Source organism: Prinia subflava, chromosome 2 (assembly GCF_021018805.1).
Source record: "Prinia subflava isolate CZ2003 ecotype Zambia chromosome 2, Cam_Psub_1.2, whole genome shotgun sequence".
In the NCBI taxonomy this organism is placed as follows: Eukaryota; Metazoa; Chordata; class Aves; order Passeriformes; family Cisticolidae; genus Prinia; species Prinia subflava.
Window position 1 is genome coordinate 110,478,659 of NC_086248.1, and position 19,648 is coordinate 110,498,306.

At 47.6% G+C, this 19,648-nt stretch overlaps 1 long non-coding RNA gene across 1 annotated transcript; it reads left to right on the top strand.

Moving 5' to 3' along the window:
- Window positions 1-30: 30 nt before the first annotated feature.
- Window positions 31-16,623, top strand: LOC134547515 (uncharacterized). Its single transcript, XR_010079507.1, has 3 exons — window positions 31-170; window positions 3,038-7,974; window positions 13,275-16,623. It is a non-coding gene; the product is annotated as an uncharacterized LOC134547515 (long non-coding RNA).
- The last annotated feature ends 3,025 nt before the right edge of the window (window positions 16,624-19,648 follow it).

Consider the following 19,648-nt stretch of genomic DNA (forward strand, 5'->3'; position numbering starts at 1 on the left):
GGCGCTGCTCCGCTGCTGCCGGACCCGCAGGGAGGGCGGGCAGCGAGCGGCTCGGCGCCCGCCGCCACGTCCCAAACTTCGGGGAAACCCGCTCCGATCCCCCCCTCCCGCCCCCTTTCCGCTAGGACCGGCTTTTTTTTATCCCGGCGAGAGAAATCCAGACCTCTCAGGTAAGAGCTGCTCTCATGCGCTGACCCGCACCCACCCACCCGAGCCGCTGGCGTGGGGCTCATTTCTGCCGTGATTTCCCCGGGGAAAAGCGCTCGGGAACGATTCCCCACCGCAGCGCTCCCTCGCAGGGGGCTGCTGTGACCCAGCTCCCAGGGACGCCTTTCCTCCTCTTCCCATCCTCTTTTCCTTCCCCCCCTCCCACCATGGAAAAAGAAAAAAAAAAAAAAAAGGAAAAAAAAAAAAAAAAAACAAACCCCAAAACAAAACCAAAAGACCCTTTTTCAGCGTCTCCACCAGGCCTTTATGAGCTTAATTCAGCGCAACTCAGCCCGAAACACTTTTACAATGTAATTACAGCCCTACAAATTGTTTGCCCAAACCTCATCCTGGATAAGGATTTTACAATTAGCAAACAGTTATTACTCTTAGGGCTCGCTGCGAGGAACTGCTCGGCTCGCTTCTCCGCCCGTGAGAGGCCGGCCAGGAAAAAAAAAAAAAAAAAGAAAAAGAAAAAAAAATGTAAAAAAAAGAAGGAAAGAAAGAAAGAGGGCTAATCCGGACAGCAATTAATCATCTGTTAAACGGGGAAAAGTAAACGGCCAAATCCGCGCTATCCCGGTAAGCTCCTGCCGCGGCGGATGCGCTGCGCCGCAGCGGGACCCGCGCAGCATCTCGCCCAGCTGCCTTTTTAGGAAAGCCGCTCTCTTTGGCTTTTTTTTATTGGTTTGTTGAGTTTTTATTTATTTTTTTTTCCTCCAAAAACTTGCTGTTTCGCGGGAACCTATTTAAGCTTGTCCATCGCCCTGTGGAAAGGGTGAGGGGAGGGGGGAAAATGCGGATGGGGGGGAAAACAACAAGGCAAGAGCGAGGGGGTCTGGTGGGTGCGGATGCGCTGCGCGCCTCTACGCGCTGCTGCGCGGCCCCCCCAGACCGCGGCTGGGCCTTTGGCGAAGGGATGCACAGAGCTGAGGAGAAAAAAAAAGAAAGAAAAAAAAAAAAAGGCGTCTGGGGAGCAAGGAAGCCTCCTCCACAAGGTGGAATCTGGGTCCATTTGCTTATCGGATAATAAATGAGGCTTTTAATCAGGCTGAATTTCCCAGCTTAAGGAAAGAATTAGTCATACCTAGGAACAATCAAATGGTTTCTAGCTGGCTTCCCTGCCGCCTTCCTAGCAGGGATTTGGGAAGGGGGGGGGGGGGACGAGGGACGGGGGGAGAATTAGCATCCAAGTGTGCTCTTTCACCATTAATAGCGAAATTTGAAAACTGAAATAGGAACGAGCAGAAGAGCGAAACAAACAAGAAACCGCAGAAGGAAAGGCGGCCGGGAGATAATCCAGGAATGCTTCAGATAAGGATGGGGAGGGGGGACCGATACGTGCGGAGATACCCGAAAAGTCAGAGCCTGATGGAAGGGCTGAGAGAGGGACGGGGCTGAGGGGGAAACCCGCACTTGTTTAGAGCCTGTTAAGGGTCAGATCGGGCTGGGGGTGGGGTGCGGCTGACGATAAAATGAGTTGAAGTGCGAGGGGTTTAATAAAGCGCGCAGATGAAGCGCAGCGCCAGCACTCGGGGAGGGGGATTGTTCAGCGGCTCCCCATGCAGAAAACAAAAGAGCGGCGGGTCCGTCCGCGGAGTCAGGCCGAGGTCAGCCGGGGCCGCCGTGCGCCCACCGCCGGCACAGCCCGGGCCCTGCGCGCCGCCGAGCCCCGGAGCCGGCACCGGGGGCTGCCCGCTCCCCCCAGGCCGGCCCCGACGCTCGCACAAGTTACGAAGGGGTGCGATTCATTAAACGGAGGGCTTCAGAAAATATTTGCTAATAAAATTCACGCCCGTCTTAAAAGTTTCTAAACAGCGCTGTCATTTTTTTTCTCCCCCCTCTTAAATAAAATTGACTGGGAAATGAGCGACTGGCCGGGATTTTGGAGACTTCAACGGTGACAGCGGTGCCGGCGACGGGAGTGAAGGCACCCGCACACAAAAGGAGTCTTTCAGGGGCAGAAGTTGCGACGGCTGCCGGGTTTTCCCCGCGGTGGCACCTCGGGGTAGCCCGGGCAAGGCAGCGCAGAGCCGACCTGAGCCTTGCCCTTCCTATTGCACATTACAAATAGAAAAAAAAAATCACCCTGAAATCCCTAGACTAACTCCCCTGAGCCGGCAACAGGGGTTGCCGAGGGTCTTTTCCTGACACGATTTAGGTTCTACGAGTTCATTTGGGTTAATTCGGAAACGCTGCTCCGCGCCGGGGTTCGCGACGATCCCTGCCTGGAGCCCGTTCTCCCCCCGGCGCTTCTGTACTCCCTGCCTGTGCCAAACCCTCTTCGTTTCCTGTCGATATTCCTATGCTTCTCGTTGAATTAAATAATGATAACAATAAAAGAAATTGCTGGATAGAGCGGTGTCTGCTTAATTAAAAAAAAAAAAGAAAAGGAAAAAAAAAGAGAAGCCGCTGGGCTGCTCTGCATCCCAAGGATTGAGCTGTTGTGCCGTCTACTGGGAGACGGGAAAACTACAGCCAGAAAAGCTTCCAAATTTTCTGCGAGAGGAAAGTTCAGTTTTCGGCAATTTGGAGGGGTCGGAGACGCCCCGTTGCTCAGTAGAAGAATAGCGACCCGAGACAGAAAAGTCGTAGAGACACTTATTTTTTCCTTAGGCTACACACGTACAATTGTATAAAAACTCCACTTTTAAGTGTTTAGTATTTTACTGACTGCAGACCGTGGAGGAATGATATAGTAAAGATGGTTTGAGTTTACCCGTGCGAGGCAGTTGGACATCAGCTAAATACGTCGGAAAAAAGGATTTTTTTAATTTTTTTTTTTTTTTTTTTTTTTTTTTTTTTTTTTTTTTTTTTTTTTTTTTTTTAGAAAAGAAGGGGAAAATATTTGCGGATGGTTGAAAAAACTTCTCCCCCGCCAGCAGCCGGCTGCAACCTGTGGGCAGAGGGAGATCCCAAGATCCCAGTCCGGGCAGCTCCCATCCCGATGATGCTGTCGGAGGGCAGCGGAGGCGATCACTTTGATGCCAGTCCTTGGAGGAGCAGCAGGAGGGGAGTTTACGCCGGCCCAGCGTTAGTCTCGGTTTAGGGGAAGCAATGACGCTGCTGGTTTAAGTTCCCCAACCTTTTGCCCGTGCCCGAGCCGCGGGTGCTCCCAGGCAGATGCAGCCGAGCTGGGTAATTCCCTTCTCTCCCCTCCCTGCCCGCCTGTTCTCCGCTCCCGTGGCGCCTGGAATGCTCTCCTCAAAAATACAAAGCGCAAAAAGAGATTAAAAAAAAAAAAAAAAAAAAAAAAAAAGAGGGGGGAAAGAAGTTTTTTGTTTTGTTTTAAAAAAACCCAAACTTCTAACATAAACCCTTGACTTTTACGAGGCGAGAGGCGCAGAAGGGCTGTGAAATGCGACGTCTTTTGTCGTATTTACAGACAGTGCCAGCAGCCGACTGGACACGCAGATAAAGATCTCGTGGTCTACGCGAACTCCAAGGAATGTTTTAAAGCAAAGACCTCCAAGCGCCTGCTCTCAGTCCACACATGTGCCCGCACGTAGCCTAAAAAGACGGGGACACCCACGCAGCCGAACAATAGTGGGGATTTCTTTTAACAGGTTAAATGAAGGTATAAGCAAAGCCTCCTGCCACTTGTGGCACGCCAGCTCCTACAGCTCTTTGCCTTCAGAGCCACTTGCCAGAGTTCAACAGAGGGTGACATTAGCCTAAAATATTCGATACTTTTTCTTTTATTCTGGAGACTTTCCCCACTTCTGCTGGGCTAAATTCAGCTCCCGGTTCGTCTCTGCGGGTAAGATTGCTGTCTTTGAAGGAAACAAAAACCTGCCTGATCTTTTTGTTTTTGTTTTATTTTGTTTTTATCAAGAAGGTATTGCGGATACTTTCCTCAGTGTACATAAAGCAGAAATTAAATGATTGAGTGTCCGTGGTGCAAGAAGTCGAAGGCCACTCTTCTAAAAAGTTGAACGAAGTATTTTACCCTTTCAAATGACACTGAAAATACTTGCAACACTGTACAAGAAGCAAATTAGCAAGTAAGCAAATAAAACCTCAAATTGAAGCGACATAGAATTGAATATTGGTGCCGGACAGTACCTCGGCTGAGCTAGGAGTTTTGTCAGAGCTTTTCGATTTGATGTTTCCCTCCAAACTAATGTTCACTATCGCTCCATTCCTGTGACCCAGGTCCGCCTGCAGCCGGGCTAACGAGCCCATTTACACATTATTTCGGCGTGACTTCGGGCATCCATCGGAGCGGGGATCCGGGGCTGTCCAGCCCGGAGCGGGACGAGAGGGAGCCCGCGGCTCCCTGCAGGCTCGGAACTCTCCGGGGGCGCTTCTCGCAAACCATTCCATCCAGGGAAAAAACACGGGTGCCAATCAATGACGCTTTATAGATTAGGAAAACAAAGGAAAATAAGAAGGGAAGCCCGGGAGTGCGGTGCGGGACGGGGCTCGGGGCGTCCCGGGGATCCCCAGCCCCGCCAGCCCGACGGCTCCGGGCACCGATCTGTGCCTGGGGGGGCAGGGGAGAGTGTCAGGGTCCCTGCAAGCCCCTGTCCCGAGAGTTCCCTGCTCCCCCAGGACAGCTCCGACCGCTGCTATCTGCATCAGGGGCTGTATTATCACAGGCTTTTGCATAATTGCATATTGACTTTACTAAATGGATCTGCGGAGCTATTTAAACATCCCTCTCTTCCACCCGCAAACAATTCTCTCGGCAAGAAAGAAAAAAAAGAAAAAAAATTGCGGGAGTGGGGGGAGCTGCAGAAGAGCTCCCAGTTGCTCTTGCTCCTTCGTTTTGTAGCGTTTTGTTTGGGCACGAGTGGCTCAACTCTGGGCAGTTTGGCTCCGATTTGGTGCACAGGAGCTGCAGCAGCAGGATGAGTAGCTGTCACTCACTCTGGGGTCTGAGAGGTGGGTGCATGGACACGCATGTCTCTCGGAGCTCCCCTGGACAATTTTTGGCCAGCTGTGAGAAAAGCCTCCATGGGTACGTGTGTGTGCACGCACAATGAAGGACTGCTCCAAGGGCAACTCAGGGAAAACCCTCCTCGTTCACCATTTTTAACGCCTCCCTTAGAGCAGGGGAACTCGCTCCCCTTTCCCCCACACCTCCCCACTCGCAGCAGTGCCCCACGAGCCGTGTCAACCCCAAAGCAGGGAGCCCTAAGAACGGGTGTGCTCATCCCACCGCCGCCCCTCTCCACCCCGCACAGGCAGCTGCCCTCGCCCCCGAGCCTGCAGGGCAGGCAGCCTCTCCTCACCAAGGCTGGGTCCCCAGGGCAGCAGCTGTGAGAGGCAGCCAGGGAAGGGGGGAAATAAAGTGAAGGAGAGAAGGAGGGGAGGCAGTGAAAGCTGCACTTTCCTCCAGGCAGAGCAAGCACCCCCTCGGAGGGGCCCCAGACCCAGGAGCTGCCTCCCGAGCCCTGGGCCTCCCACAAGGCAGCAGCAGCAGCAGCAGCAGCATCTCCTCCTCCACAGCCCTGCAGCCCCTCCACGCTGGCTTGGCCCCTGAACCGGCCTGGCAGGTCTGCAGGGAGGGGACAGAGATGCACAGGGACCGGGCCAGGCGCTGCTTTGAGACTCCAGTGGGATTCCAAGCATCCTTCACAGGGACAGGGTGGCAACAGCTCGCTGTCCGTGGCTTGGTTAAAGGGTTCACATAAAAGGTCTGCTGGGATCTGCAGCTGTCAAGACGAAGCTGCAGTCAGAATAATCCACCAAGGGTTATCTAGAGCATGTTTGCTTCCAGCTTACCCCACTAGGGCACTATTTTTACCTTGAGGATGCTAGCTTTGCTTGAAAAGCTGTAATTACTCTTGGAAAAAAGAAGTTTTCCTGCTCTTATCCTCAACTTAGTTGTGGGAAGAAGACTTGAAACCAGATGGACATCCAGACTGAAAAGGAAGTACTTTTCACATGGAACCAAAGAACCATCTCGCAGAATCATCAACTCAGCTCTCCTGCAATGATCTTTCCTTGCATTTAGCAGAATTTAGATCAATTGAGTACTGTCTCTTAGCTAACAGGGCTTTCAGGAGGACTATCCCACATTCAGCATTTCAGTTCAGATTTCTAAAGCTATTTCATCTCTTCTCTCAACACAACAGTGACCACAGCCCGCTGCAAGTTTGGCACCTGATTTCTGCAAGAGGTATAAACCACCTTCAGTGAATGTGAACATCAGGTCCCACTTCAGGAGGTGCCTACCAGCCAGCTCTTACTGCAGGTCCCTGGGATCACGCTCCTAAGGCACATTTTGAGAAGGGTTGTATCTGAAGGCAGATATGCATCCCAGCACATGGAGACATGACCAAAGCAGCACCGAATCCCACTGTGGTGGCAATAATTAAAGCATGTCACAAGGCTCTACCCACCCAAGCAGCTCCTCACAGATTTTGCAGGCACCGAATCCTGTGCCTCACCCCTCCTCTTGCCTCAAAACACCACTTTTATGACTCTGCAGATGCAAACTTGATCAGAACAGAGTCAAGTTTACGAGACACCGCGCAGATGCACCGAGCCATCCATCCCTTCAGCCCCCCTCTCCATTTCTAACATCCCCTTCCTTCAGTCTGATCTTCCTCCAGCGCATCCCCTGAGACAGGACTGCTCACCCAAACAACGTGTGACAGCTCGTGGCTTAGAGGGTGCCACCGTAGCAGCTGAACATCTTATGAGCACGTGTGCTCGACAGGAAATCCTCATTCCATGACAGAGCACTTGAAACACAGAAAGTTTTCGAGGGCCTCAACCAAAAAAAGCCCTGATGGTGCAAGAGGCAAGGGCAGGATGCTTTGCCTCTTGAGCCTCTGCTGGAAGACAAGCTGTTCCCACCCCTCTCTTCATTAACTCATAAACAGAAACTCTGGACCTTACCCAGATCTCTCCCCCCCCAACACAGAATATCTTGCTTTAAATTATTTTTCCAGTATCATCCAAGATCATGTTTTTCCTTTTATGTTTCCAAGTTGAAGTTTATTATAGCTTTCTACATTGCTGATCGGTTGTAACCCTTTCTGTTATTTTCCTGTCCTTGCTGCTATTTGAAATGCCTCTTACTTGGATCCCCTTCAAATTTTATTACTGTACTGCTCACCTAATTTCTGTACCAAGCCCATTCTGCCTTGCATTCATTGTCACCCAACTTGAGGCACAGCTGCTGCCTCTTCTCTGCTGTGCAGCACCACCAGATATCCACTTTTTTCCCCATTCTTTTCCATACAGAATCTGATGAAGAGACCCTTGCTGGGTTTAACCAGTGCCAGCCACATTGTCCTTACCATTAGTGTTACATTTCTAGTTATTCTTGCTTCTTCCCAAAGCCTTTGAAGTCGTGTAGAGACAATTTGATTCATTAGTACGCTCAGCCTTGCAGTAACTCTAGCTTCTGCTTTAGTTTCTCTATTAGAAGCACATGTTTGGTCTGTAACTCAGGGGAAAGCTCCACTCTCTGACTTCCCCACACAGTTCAAAATCTGCTCTGCCTTGAAGGACTGGTGGCTTTCTGCCCTGGGTTTCCATACCTGGCAAAGCCACCTCCACCTCCTCCTCCTCCTCTCTACTGGTATGACAAATTTGTGAGCAACATGCTTTCTCTTTCTGAGTGTCTCCACACTAGAGGCTTTTACAGCAGTTGCAGGTATTTGCAGTTCTCTTCTTTTTTTTTTTTTTTTCAGAAGAGCTGCAATTATCCCAATTATTTCCTTTCTGGCCTCATGTAGGCTGAGATCCATCAGCAGCACTTCACGAGATGTCCTTACGTCCCCTTCATGGTCCCTGCTGGATCAGGAGGTAGGTAACCACCTCATTTCTCTCCTGGCCTTTGGGATGCAGGGCCAGGCTCCTCCCTGAGGGACCACTCAAGAGAATCTCTTGCATTCTTGACCCAGGTGACTCCCCCCAGAGCTGTGTTCCACATAACACTCTCCAAAAGTGGCCAGTGTTGGCATCAAGAATATAAAATGTGGCTCGACACACTTGCTTGGTCTTTTGGTCTGCCTGGTGCTGTGCTATGTCCTACAAAGGGTTTTCACCTCCACTGATTGCTTTTTTCACTGCCCAATGGGTTTGTGTGTTCCTCCAAACACACACCAAGAGTAACACAACCAACCATGAGCTCTCAGAGGAACTTTACCTCATAAATGTGTTAAAAACCCCAGTGTTTCAAGTAAGAGACCTACTAAGACACTCCATCACTGGCTGCTCTGGCCGTGTAGTTTATTCCATTCCCTCTTTCCACTTTCCAGTGCTTCTCATAAAGTTCTCCTTACCTGCCTGTCTCTTAATATAGATTTTGTTTAGGGTGCCAAGCCAGCCTGCCTCATGTTTTCCCTTGGATCTGTTCCCTGCTCCCAGCCAAGGCTGCCTGTGGATCCTGCTTTGAAGTTCTCCTGTGGCACATTTGCTGCCATTGGTGACTCTTCCCCTGGCTGATGTCACCTCAGGGGTCCCTCTCCAGGGGGCTGAGGATCACACTGCCTCTTTGATCAAAATGAAATCCATTTACAAGCGCCCAACGAGCCGGCACAAACAGAGCCACAGGCTTCTGGACAAAACCAGCAGACATAAAACTATGCCAGTTTTAACTTCAGCTGAATTCTTAACTAAGGTGAACCCAGAATTAGAAAAAAACCCCAAACCTTTAAATTATATTTCACCTTCTGTTTGTTTAGCTCAAATTAATCCCTCATCAACAAAACTGATGTTAAGATCAAGTTAAATCAAAGTAAGTGTCCATACAGTAGTTTATCTCTGTATTTTAGAAAGGGAACCTAAAATTATATTTCAAATCATTTTTTATGATTGGAAAAGGCTTTTTTCCAGCTGGGCCCTGATTAGGAATGGTGTTTAGCCCCAGCAGGTCTGGGTGAAGACAGCAGAAGCAGATGGATCTCAGAGATGCTGGAAATCAGACTCAGCCTCAGCACCCACGGCAATTCAGCCTGCACATCCTCCAGCCCCCAATGAAAACCAGTTCTCAATGGCTGTTCCAAGGAGCCAAAGTGGGCACTCTTCATGTTAGAAAAGTTCATTTTTCTTTGTGATTATATCCTGAGACTCTGCAGGTGTTTGTGGAGTTATTTTCCTGAACCCAGTAAGCACAGCAGTTGTCCAGTGTAAAAAATAAGGGGTTTCAGCCCAAAAGATTAGCTTCACTTTGCTAAGTTTTTCCCTTTCAAGTACTTATAACTATTGATGGCTATGTCAAATCATCTTCAAAGGAAGGAAGGAAGGAAAGAAGGAGGAGAGCTTTTGCAGCCAGCTGACTTTGTGTTTTCTTTAAAACTTCAAGTCCTCCCACAAGGAGGACTGTTCCAACCTCAGACAAGCCGTGGAAAACAGTTTGAAATGAAATACACTTGAAGCACTGGGGAAGTGCCTTCTCTGTGTGCTCAGCTCTTCACTTCCCAACCATTTCCCAAGAGGTTTGCCATGGCACCCTGAGTCCACCTGCATGCCAGGTGTGCACTGGCACTTGTACCCATGCCACCATCCTCCTCCCCGTGCAAAGCCATCCATCACCCCACCAGCTTCTCACCTGCAGGAGGAGATAACCTGAATTAATTTTGATACTGTCTTTTTTTGAGTAATTTAGTGTTGTTGCCATAAAGAGTTAACCCCAGAGGGGGAAGCTATGAAACAATCCCTGGAGGTATTTGGCTGTATTGACACAGGTTTTAATATTCAGGTCTTCTTTTTTCCCCCAAGAGAAGTGATGGGTTATCAAATACCTCTGGGATCACTGGTAGAAGAGTTCTCTTGCCAAAAAAGAAGGTGCAAGCTTTCATGACAGGAAGAAAGGTCTGGACTAAAGAGAGTTTGAGCTTCAGCATCGTGAGGCATCAGATAATCAGCCTAGTCCATTCACTTTCTCACCCAGTGGGATCTTATTCCCAGGCTGGTTTTATGTCAGCACAGGGACACAAAGGCAGAATTTATGTCCACTAGTGTGCATTAACTCCTGTCCTAACCAGTACTAATTACCACTAATTATGTGGGACAGTGTTAATTCTTTTAGCAGCATTATCGCTGGCCTTACACTTCTGAAAGTGCCTTTGGGTGAGGCAGCTCACTTTGAAGAGATATTTATGTGGGGAATAAATATAGAGTAGCTAATACAGTGTAAATTTACACCACTGGGTAGAGCAGCCTTTAAAGGAGGTCTTTGGGCACAAAGACAGACCAGCCCTTGAGGAAGAGCTACTCAATAGAAAAGGTGGCAGGATCACCCTGTGTGATCTTGGGAAAGTAATTTTGATCTGGCATTTCTCTTCTGGAAAATTGGAAAAATAATACGTCCCTAACCCTCTCAAGGGTATAATATTTATTTTCTCTGCCTTGCCAATCATTCTCTCTGCTTTTAAAAAATATTCTCCGAACCCTAATTGTTTTTATGTGTTTGCAGTATAAGCCATAAAAGACATAAACCCATCATATTTTTCTATACTGTATTTTCCCCATTGTGCTGTACTGTTAACACGAGCACTTTGCTGTGCAGAGGCTTGGCTATTTGCTGAAAGGATGAACTGAGAGACCTAAAATGCTTCAGCATCTCAGCTGAGGGCACTGCGGAGCTGGCAGGTATCATTAGACCAAATGGCCTTTTTCTGCAGGAGTGAGGAGCCCAGATATTCTTCAGAGGATTAAGGAAAACCAGTTCATGTTCCTCTGTGACCTCCATCCTGCAAATATAGGGCAGGAGGCACAGTGGAAGGACAAAAGCCCCTTCCCTCCCTTTAGTCTGGGTGTCTCTCTCGTGACTGGGATGTCAGTGTTCATCTTGGGAAGTCAGGAGACATCAGATGACCCCAGCCCACCCTGGCATCAGCATCTCTTCAGTTTAGCTTGGTATTCCTCCTTCCAGAGCCTGCACAGTCTCCAGGAATACCCAGCAGCACGGTCCTGGATGGTTTTGTTGATGTGGCCCCCTCCTTCAGCACTAAGGCAGGAGGCTTTGCTGCAAGACCAGTACTGTCCAGTCCCTTTGACCCCAGCAAGGGGCTGGTACCAGTCAGATCCACGGAGAAAGGCCAAAAACCATCACACAGTGCCCTGCCAGGCTGCAGAGCTGCTGCTTCTCCACACAACTGGTGCATGCTTGGAGCCAGGCTGTCTCTGCCTCTGAGGGTTCCCCATCTTTGGAGGGACCCTTGCCCCAGCAGTCTCACTGGGTGTCAGTGATGTTTTTTCAGCCTCTCCCCTCACCTGCTTTTCCCTGCTTCCTGAGCAGGTTGGTGAGAGCCTGTCCCTGCAGCCCTGGGGCTCTGAGGAGCTCTGGGCCTTCAGAGGTGACCTCCACGTGCATGGCTCCTTCAGGCACCCTGAAGAGATGCTTGTCCCCTCCCAGAAGCTGGGCTGGGACACCCTTTCCACCCACCACTCTGGAAATAACTACTGCAGCCTTCTTTGCTGCTCATGCAGCAATGCCCTTGTCAGGCTTGGGGGTCTCTAACCTGAGGCAGGGTGCATCTTCCCCAGGCTGCTTTCTCCAGGACCCCTGCACTATATTTGGGGTTAGTTTCATCCTTTCCCTGACCATTTGGCAATTTCAAACAATTTTTTTTCCTGAGCTTTTCTCTCAACATTATGTCCAGTAAACTGGAATCAGACGTACCACAAATGGCTTTTTAAGTAAGTTATCTTTATATCTGCAGACGGATGCCAAGGTTCTTGACCCTGAATAAAGCAATTTTCCATCTGCTTTTATGGTTTTTAGGTGAAAGAACAGGAGTCTTGTTTGTCCAAACACGGCAATACAGAAATATGCCTCAGTGCTGGGCCTGGACATTTGGCTGTCCCTTCCTCTGCCTTCCCCGCCTCCTTTTACAAATAAGAGGCAACATTTGGCCTTTGCAATCAAAATGAACTTTTGCACTCAATTCTCTCTCAATTCCTCAAATTTTAGACTTAAAAAAAAGAAAAAAAAAAAAAAGAAGAAGAAGGGAGGGAAACTGGACATCGAGCAAGTTATTTTCCTTTTCCACTTTCCCCTGCTTGCAATATGATGCTTTCTCACAGAAGTTCCCTGCCATCCAACACCTGAAAAGGCTCAGGTGAGAGGAACAGAGCAGCTTAGCCTCTCCTTTCCTCCAGTTTTAACTCACTCTCAAATGCACTGACTTGATTTGTGGGGCTGTAAGGGGTGGCACCGACCTCTGTCCATCCCTACTCCCTGCTGGAGAGCCAGGGACAGACAAGCAGCTTCCGAGAGCCTTGTTGGTTTGTGCTCATCAACAGCAGCTGGCAGGCAGCTCTCACTGAAGCTCCCCATCCTTTCAAAACCAAAAAAAACCTTTCCACTTCGCATAGAAATATGCAGCAGTTCCGCTTGTATGAAACCTGCATGAATAAAAATTTAATCTAAGGCTATCACGGCTCTAACAGCAATAATTTCCCTTAAAGGCTCAATACAAAGAATACTAAATACTGTCTATAAATAAGATTGTATTTAATAGAGGAGAGAAGCAATTTAATAAGCTGACTAGTAAAATCTTCTCTGCCACTCTCAAGCCCAGTGTTGGTCTTTTTTCCTGAGAAAAACTGGCTCGCTACAAGGAAAACTTGGGCCTCAGTAAACTGTGATTTTTTAAGGTGAAGTCATTCAATTCAAGCTTTCCTGTCCAAAAGGAAGAGGAAAAATATCTACTTAAAGGAAATATTAGTTAATCAGAGGACATCCCTTTCATAATAGAAGCTACTAGGGGATTTAAAAGCACATTCTAATTATAATAGTTCCCTAATTATCTGCCTAACATCTCATTTTTCTGTCTAATCCCACTTTTAATTATAGAGTACCTTTTTTTTGCCCATCACACAACTGCAGTACTCTATTTTACTGAAAATAAATCCTTTTAACTGGCGATGTCAGAGAAGAAATATCGTCACTGCACCCAGGAACATGCACGCAGTCTGGTAGGGAAATGACTCGCCAGTGGCTTTGGGTAAAGCACCTTGGATGTGCCCTTTAGAAATAACCTCATTTAAAGCTTTCCAGGTTTTCCCAAACAGAAGAAAATGCTCTAAATAACACCGTGCTCTGCAACTGTGTGTGGCTGCACGAGTTTTCAGCTTTGTTTTCCAAACTCTCGCAGCTTGGCCTCCCTGCTGCCGATGTGCGACGGGATCCCCGCCACGGGCTGGTGGTGGAATGGGATCTGGCCTTTGAACCGAGCCAGCGTGCAGTCTGCAGAGAGGAAGCAATATTGGAGCTCTGTTATCTGCCAGCATCTGGTCATCGAGATCTCGCTCGGCGATCCGGGAGGAAACCCTGTGGAGGAGGGGGGAGAGGAAATCCCGCACGCGGGGTTCCCATTTCCAGCTTCCTGCTCCGTCCTCCAGCAAAGCTCAGCCCTCCACTTCCCGAGAAATAATAATAATAATAATAATAATAAATCTAAAAAAAAAAATAAAAAAAATAATAATTGCCCTTCAGGGAAGTTGTCAGGCTTAATGGATGTTTATAAATCACTCGAACAAAAGGTGCTATGTCAGTGAAAAGTACTCATCCCGATGATTATTCAAATGCTCATTAAAATGCATTTTGCTCTATTCCTTTCCCTTGGTTTGTGTGGGAGGCAATTGAAAGATTTAGTCTTTGTGGGAAAGCAGGAGAGCTCGAGCGCTTTCCTTTGGGTGTGGGAGCGGCAGGTTTGGGGAGTTAAGGACCTCTGGCATGCAGGTAGGGTTTCATCCAAGGCCTTCAGGCTCCCATCCAGGCTGCAAGCTCTGACAGACCCAGGACTGGCAAGTTCCCTCCAGGAAGACAAGGCAGCGATTAATGGTACCAACCCCCTGCTCAAATTTGCATGTATCATCTCCTCAGCTTTTCTCCTGACGGAATTAGGGATCATCCTTTAGTGAAAATTATTCTTAATGTGTATTTAAGCATTAAAAATGAATACGCGTGTGTGCTAAAACTTAGGGAATAATTTATAAACAGCCAACGGAACGGGAGATATGGAAGGGCTGGCTGCCCTGCAAACCTCTGCAAATGCATGTGAAATGCCAGGATGCTTCTCCCCTCATGGATGTTTCATTACGTCTCGCTGACCCCTTCATGGCAGCTCGGTCTGCCAGGGCCTGCTGGCTATTCCAGGTATTAAGAGCTGAAGAAGACACAATTTATCTTTTCACTGCATCAGACAGCAGCTTGGCACTAAGCTGGCAGCCTAGACACAGTATTTTTCACCCTCTGCATCTCCAAGAAGAATCCCCTCAAACAGCATCCAGGATGAGTGGGAACTTCTTCTTCTGCTAACTGAAATAGCAGAATTTCTGCATTAGCTCTGAAAATGAAAAACATGGGTTCCCTGTCGAGGAGTTTCTATCCAAAATGCAAAGAATTTCAGTCTTTTTGGGCAAAAAAATGTATGGCAAGTAATAGTTAATACTGTTTCTAATTAGAGTGCACTTGCTTGCTCTTATTATCCTGTTTAGAGGATGGGAGATGCTTTTACAGGGCACGAGGAGTGCTCCCATGTCCAGCTCTCTCCACTCACCCTTGCAGCTGTCACATAAAGCGTAAAGAAGTGACCCCACCACTACCATTTTGACTTCTACTTTTTTCCCCTCCCCTGGGGGTTACTTTTCCTGCTTTGCCCTTCCCTTATGGCAGGCAAGCCCTCGCTGCCACTGCAGGCAGCTGCTGGGATGAACTCAGCCTCCTCTGGTGTATTACACAACCACGTGAACTGGCAGTTCTTGCAGCTCCTCTGCAGAGGCTGGAACAGGCTGTGCAAAGCAGGAACCAGGGGTGAGTCAGGCTCCCTGAATTTCTCTCCTCTCTGCAAGCCCAGTCTGATCCTGACCAGATCACAACCTCTTCTCTGCATCCATCAGCGAGCAAGAACCATACCTGGTATCACCACGTGCTGAACAGTCAGCCAAAAAACTGCCAGGTTTCAAGTCTTCCTTTATTCTTTTTTTTTTTTTTTTTTAATTTTAATTAATCAGTGCCTTTTTGTCCCCTCTGCTCCTTTAGTGCTTCCCTTGCCTTGCTCGTGTGCTGTCCAGTCTTTGTTCTTGCAGGTTTTGAAGTGGCCTTCAGGGCTTACTTCTCTCTCATCCAGGATTTGGATGTGATGTACACCAAGGAACCAGAAAATGGGGCAGACTCTCTCCTTTGGAGCCTTCCTGCCCCACTCTTCCTTTTCCTCTTCCTCACTTGTCTTCACCCACTGCCCACTGTGGTGTCCAACATGTCCCAGAAGATGGAAGGAGATGCTTCACTCAAATGTTGCCTGGCTCATTCTTCTTATGTTAAAGAGATTATTTAGCTTCATTTTCCATCACTTTATTTCTCAGCTACCTCAAACAGCATCTGCTGGGCATAGCATTGGCAAGGCTGGCTGCTCTTGTAGCAAATCCAGTTGTTTTAGTCAATTGTGCTGGCAAGGGAACTTTTCCAGCGTGGCAAACTCTCCTGTGCCCAGGGCTGACGAGACTGGTGAGCCTCAGGGCAGTGGCACCGTGACCCGATGAGATTGGTGGACTGCCAATAAGAGCATGTGAGGACAAATCCAGCCCCACCAGCATCCCCAGGACAGACTGAGGCTGCTTAGGAAAGGCCCAAAGCCCCTGCATCTCCTCACAAATCTGCTCCTGGTGTGGCACTCCAGCTAAATCTTGCACATGCCAATGTTCTTCCTTGTCAAGTAATTAAAATGCAGTGGGCAATGATGGAGTAGCAGGAAGGTGGGGACACTAAGCACTCCAAGGAGCGGACAGGAATTTGTTTTCCCATCCCCTTCAGAGATGTGAAATAGAAATTTAATGGTCACTTAGAGCAGAACTGCCCTACAGATTCTCAGCACTGGCCTAAATTTCAATTAAGGTGGTCGATTTGGCTCTTTGCTAACCCAGTTGTGCTTTACATCCCATAGCTAACATCTGAAAACCTGGTGCTCAGCTCTTTGGGAGCCTCACCTCTGCAAGAGGAGCTGTGAGACCTTCTAAGCTTTTCTACCGCCCTCCATGACCTTCGGGTCTGACAACTTTAAATGAAAGAAGCTGCTTTTGCACAAAAAGGTGTTAATAAAATTAGTCTTGTTGGCACACAATGTGAAGGGTGTCTTCAGCTCTGGAAGGGCACAGGCATGCAGATGATTTTACTGACAATTAGGCAAGAGTAGCAAAAGATTTCCCTCATAACCCTACCTTGCTGTGGCCAATCAGATTGTGATAAACTCTGATGCAGACTGATCCACTGCTTGATTATCTAGAAATCAGCCCCCAGTTATCTCTTATCTCTGTGTAGAAGCTTCTGTCCCCCAGCAGTGAGACCCTGGTCACACCACTGCCACTTTTTTGGAGCAAGGCTTGGGTCATGCTCCTCACCAATGACACTTTGCCAAAGTGTAGGTACAAAGGAGATTTACATGTACCAGAAGCTTCTGCCAAAAGCTTGAAGAGACGTCTGGTATGAATGCAGAGGCAGCTACAGCAGACCCCACAAAGGCAGACGCCACAAAATCATCAAGGGCATGAGCTGAAAGTGAAAATTGCTGGGTTTTTTATGCTGAGACTTCCCCCTTCAGCCCTACAGCTTGCAAGGCAAAACAGCAGCAGAGGAGGTTGCCCTTGGTCCTGCTCAAGGGCTGCTGCTTTTCTCCTGCATCCTCTTGACTCTCCTCTGCCAAGCCTCTTGAGACACTCTGAGGTCATTTCCCCATCTCTCTGCTCGAGACCAACCCCTCAATTTGTTCTGGGACTTGAGGAATGAAATGGAATTCTTCCTTGCCATAAAGATATTTTAGCAGAAACTCTGTTGGCAGAAATGTGGGGGTTTACTGGCCCTGTCTGCATTTAGATACATTCTGTTACACAGGATGATGCAACCCTTGTCTATCCCAACAGAAGCACAAATCAAGAAATTCCCTGTTTTTTCGGATGGTTGGGGATGCTTTTCTCAGAGACCACAACTTTCTCTGTGTTTGTTGTTATTACTACTTATGTTCCCTTAGAAATAAAATCCAAAAAAATCTCAACACAGAGAAATAAATGTCATTATTTCTGCTTTTTAACAAATAAGAATCAATAAATCCATCTTATTATCAGTCTTATTAGTTTTCCAGCTTGGAAGGTCCATTTTCTTGCAGAAATCAGAGTGAGATACTCTTTCAACAAATCCCCAAAACCAATAATCTCTGGAATCATCTGGAAGTTTCACAGTAAAAGCTAGACTCACCCACATTCCTCTTTCCACTGCAATCAAAGGTTTGCCAAATGCTCTTGAGAACTCACATCAAACCTGTTGGTCACTCCAGCTGTTGGAGCAACCACTCTCCCTAGTAAATCTCAAGTTTGTACCCATGAATTTTGGTAGAATTTACAGGTGGCTTGGTTGCCTGGGGGCAGGGAGTAGCACCTCCACACACAGTCATTTCTGCTTTGTTAAATTATTTGGCAGCTACGCTTCACATTAACAGATTCTTTTGCAAATACCCAAAAGTTGGTAGCACTTCCAAGATGGCATCCAACACTAATCACACAGTAGAAGACAATTATATGATCCTCAAAATACTTCACGTTTTTTTCAGAAAATGCTGTCTTGACCCCTTGTTTAGTGTAAATCACTAGAGAAATTTATCCTAAATACCCCCAGATCTCATAACAAATCCCTGCTGCTGTTACAGGATCAGGCTATTCCTTTCTGGGTGGACAAATTTTGCACGCAGGAGTGTGTGCAACATCGTTTTCCACCACCACAGAAATTCTCCTCTCTTTGCTAGATTGACGTTGTTTCTTACAACCAAATGAAACTAGAAATTCTCCTCTCTTTGCTAGATTGATGTTGTTTCTTACAACCAAATGAAACTAGAAATTCTCCTCACTTTGCTGGATTGACATCGTTTCTTACAACCAAATGAAAATAGAAATTCTCCTCACTTTGCTAGATTGATATTGTTTCTTACAACCAAATGAAACTAGAAATTCTCCTCACTTTGCCAGATTGATGTTGTTTCTTACAACCTCACTGAAGACTGAACTTCAAGGGGGAATTTCACACTGAAAAAGAGTTGGAGAAAAAAAAACCCCTTGTCCCTCACTGCTTAGTATGACAGACAGGCAGGATTGCCTTGATGCACTTTTTCCAAGGAAAGGTTGGAGCACTAGAGCAGTGCTCCAGAGGCAGCTCTGCAGAGCCAAACCCCCAAAATACGAATTTTTACAAAATAACCAAACTTTCCATCAAAACCCCTTACTATTTCAGATGCTGCTGCAGAGAGGTACCTGTAGAAATATCAGAAGGAGCAACAAGTAATCTGTTAATCACCGATATTAATGATGGATTTGTCCTTCTGTGACTCTTTCCATCCACAGACATATTAAAGGACACAAACATTAGCTAAGCATCACTGTGTCTCTCCTACTGATGGGGCCAGAGCAGTTTGAGGCTCTGGAACTTGGCACCCGTGATGAAGCTGTAACTTGCCGGAGATATTAAACTCCGGAATCGGTGCCAGAAGCAGGAGCCAAACAAAGCCTGCACTGGAATCAATTTTCAGGCTTTTTTGGGACGGTTCTGTTTCACTTCTTTTTTTAAACAAATACGTGTTGGAGGAGCTCATTGTGGTGGTTTGCTCAGCAGAGGCGAAGCTCTGGCTGTGGGTGATCATTATTTGCGGGTGTCCCTTCGGACAGACTTCACCCGCGGAGCGCTCAAACACAAACACCGGGACAAGGTCTCCTTCTGACCCCGCTTATTTTTTTGAGGAATGCTCCCGGTGGAGATGGAAAATGCTCTCTCATCACCCCTAAGGCCAAAAGTCCCTGCTTTTTCATGCTGGCCCCCGTTACAGGCTGCCCCCCCACCCCCAATAAATCAGTTAACGCACCTATTTTTCATGATACACCCAGCTGCCTTGCAAAAAGCCCCAATGAATTATTCTTGGGTTTAGTGTGACCGCTGAAAGTATTTCAAAGTGAAGAGGAATTGACCCAACCTACTGTGCACATTATTTATTCAGAGGTAGTACAAAAACGAGTCCCTGATGTTACTAAAACAAATCCTAATAAGTACAGAGAGCATCAATTACAGGCTTCCCTTTATAGTCCTATATATCTCTTTCCCTTTCTAGAGGCAGCATCACATGTGAGGGGGCACTGAGTTGGCTCTCAAATCTATGGAGCTTTCATAATTATAACCTCCATTTTAACCTCTTTTATAGGACACACTATACCACTGCACGTTATGTTCCTTGAATCCCAACCAACCCTAGGAGAAAGTGGCTTTAAAGCTCGCTTCTGATAAGATGTGCATAAAATGGGGAGTATTAGGCATTCACAGCCTGGTGCATACATTACATCAGGGTGCCGAGCACAAGGAAGAGCAAAGCAAAATAGATCTTGTGAGCCTCACCTGGACTTTTGCTTTTAGCTCAGTAAATATTCAGCATGCACGTAACCTGACATAATGGAACCAGGGAAATATTAACTGCAGTGAAATGGCTGGATTTTTTTTTTT